Source organism: Salvelinus sp. IW2-2015, unplaced genomic scaffold, assembly GCF_002910315.2.
Source record: "Salvelinus sp. IW2-2015 unplaced genomic scaffold, ASM291031v2 Un_scaffold4581, whole genome shotgun sequence".
Taxonomy (NCBI): Eukaryota; Metazoa; Chordata; class Actinopteri; order Salmoniformes; family Salmonidae; genus Salvelinus; species Salvelinus sp. IW2-2015.
The window spans coordinates 4128-7171 of NW_019945851.1; positions in this window are offsets into that span (position 1 = coordinate 4128).

Here is a 3044-nt window from a genome sequence, read left to right on the forward strand (position 1 = left end):
ATGTGGTTTACAGTTTGCACAGAGTCCAGTGTAGTTCTTTGAGGCCTCATGGTATGGCTTGAGGCTGAGGAGAGATGTACACGGATGTGACTTTAACCGAAGAGAATTATCTTGGGAGGTAATACGGTCGGCATTTGATTGTGAGGTATTCTAGGTCGGGTGAACAAAAGGACTTGAGTTTCTGTATGTTATCACACTCACACCATGAGTAGTTAATCATGAAACATCTTGGAAGCTATCTTACCTCATTCTGTTGGGCCATGTGCTGTGTCTGTGGTTTTGCGTGTCATGTTGAAGTTAGGCCTTAACTCATCTGCAATTCTATTTGTATGATTGAGATTCTGTAATCAATGTATCATTTTCTAGATGTTGATGAACGCTTTGGGCCAGACTTGAGAACCCTTGTTAAAGTAAAGACGACCTATTTGTATGTTTTCAAGTAAACTTTGACAGCTTTATTGTGATTAATGGTTAAAGCTTCTTAAGGCATATTTTGTTATTGGGTTGTAGATAAAAAGGCAACTCCAGCCGCTGTTCTTTGTCCATTGTTTTTAGTAAAGAAACATCCCACTGGGCACAAACTGGTTGAATCAATYTRGTTTCAAAGTAATTTGCCAAAGTCATCAACGTGAACTGTTGTTTTMGGAGGGAAATTTCAACCACAGGATTATTTCATCATTGTAACCAATTATCAACGGTTAGTGCTAGGACATAGACAGTCACACTATCCAGGTTCCACACTCCATTTCCCCAGGGGGCAGCAGCATCCTTATCCATGTGCTGAGCTGGTTGATAAGCACATCAGGTGCTGCCAATAAATGGAGCTACATGTTGCATTGTTGCATTGTAATTTCAGAAAATCTCCATCATTTATGTGCAGTAATAGTGAAATGATAGTGTTTCACAATATTCTTTCACCTCAAAAATGTTTTGATCCAATACAAAATCTCCTTCATAAATGCAGACGTTCTATTTGACTACAAAAGCCAGACCGGCTTCTAGATGGGAAAACTGCACCCTCCCTCTCTTGCATCGGCATCACTAAACGGCGTGGTCATCTCCTCGAGCACAACGAACAATGGCAGACTGGGGCAAGCGGACAATGTAGAAATCGCTCTGCCATTTTCTGGTTGCTAAAATTCTGCACCACTTGGCGAAAAGGGTCCATATTTTGGGGATATCTTTACATGACCCATTTTTGATATTGTAGAGAARACAGACCATTTCCAATGTATATCTGTAGGTTTGTGGATTTGCACCGTATCCTGACAAATTCTGAATACAGATGTCTTTTAAACATGTATAATACTGGGAATACTCAGAATATCACACATGGACATTTCCTATGGCCGGATATGGACTCATTCAATATCCTGAGATATGTGATATCCTATTTTCTCTCTTCATGTTGAAAAATACTGACTGTATACATAGCATAGCTGTGTTTTCTCAGCACATTCAACGTGTGAAGCTATATTGAGTCCAGATGTGCATCTCCTGGTTCATATCCGGATCTTGATAAGCTGAAATAAGGACAATTTCTGATGCATTCTGAGTTTTCAGCACATGCTCAATAATTTGACAAATATGAAATCAAAAAGGTCTACATATTATATTCTCTCGGCACATGTACAATGCATATGCTCTTGGCTGAGGTCTATATCAGGATCTTGATATGCATTTTGATATGGTAGATAAGGGCTAGCTAGCTAGCTAGGCTTGATAGGGGGGTAAAGCTAACTGGTAGCCTAGCTGGCTAACAAATAACGAAATTTCCTTCAGGGAATAACATTTTTGACTTCCAATACAAAGTTGAAAACATCTCAAGGATGATCAATGGAAACAGATGCAGCTGAGCTCATTTCAGAGGTTCTCATCAGCAAAGGTTCAGATTTATTTTTTAGGCCTTGGCTCGGGTGGGCTGAGGTCCTGATGATCTACTTGGGCCTTCCTTGTGGACACCGGGTACTGTAGATGTCCTGGAGGGCATGCAGGTGTGCCTCCGGTGATGAGCCCCCCCCCCCCCCTTGGGTTGACCTGCCACCACCCCCGGAGAGCCCTGCGCTTGCGGGCGGTGCAATTGCCTTACCAAGGAGTAATATAGCCCAACAGAATAATCTTGATGGTGCATCTGTAGAAAGTTTGTTGAGGTTCTTTACCAGGAACCAAGCCAAATGTTGGTGTCGCGGTAGAGGGTCCTCGGTGATGTGCACGCCGATTGGGAGACGTGCTCTCTCTGCTGTCTTCTGTAGAGGTTATTTTCCAATTACCACTCTGCCAGAGGCGCTCACCTTGTCCCTGTACTCTTGCTGTTATTTGGTAATCAGCTTACCACTGTTATGTCGTCAGCAAACTTGATGATTGAGTTGGGAGTCGTTCGTAATCCACAGTCATGTGAGGGTACAGGAGGGGCTGAGACCTCACCGCTGTGGTTTCCCTTGTTTGAGGATCAAAGTGGTGGAGGTATCGTTTGCTACCTTCATCACCTGGGTCGGCCCATCAGGAAGTCTCGGACCCAGTTGCACAGGAAGGGTTCAGACATATGACCTAATGGCGATTCCGCGGATCTGTTGGAGCGGTATGCAAAATGTAGTGGGTTTAGGGTGTCGGTAAGGTGTAGGTGATATGATCTAGCCTCTCAAAGCACTTCATGACAGAATTGCTATGTGGTGATAGTAATTTAGTTCAGTTACTTTCGCTTTCTGGATACAGGAACAATGGTGGACATCTTGAAGTGGGGACATCAGACTGTGATAGGGAAAGTTTGAATATGTCCCGTAAACAATCCAATGTATAAATCATAAATCAAAATGTGTCAATTTTGCAAGAAAATATTGTAATTCACATAACCATACCAACAAGGAGCTACTCTACCTGCTTCATTCATGACAAGAAAACTAAACTGGAACTATCTAGAGCTAGTGCTAGTTAAGTAAATTAGAAATAGACGAGCTAGTTAACATATCAAGTCAGATAGCTATCCGTACAAAATACGCCTAAATGTTTTAAAACGTTATGTCACCTTTAGGCGGTGATAAAGGGTA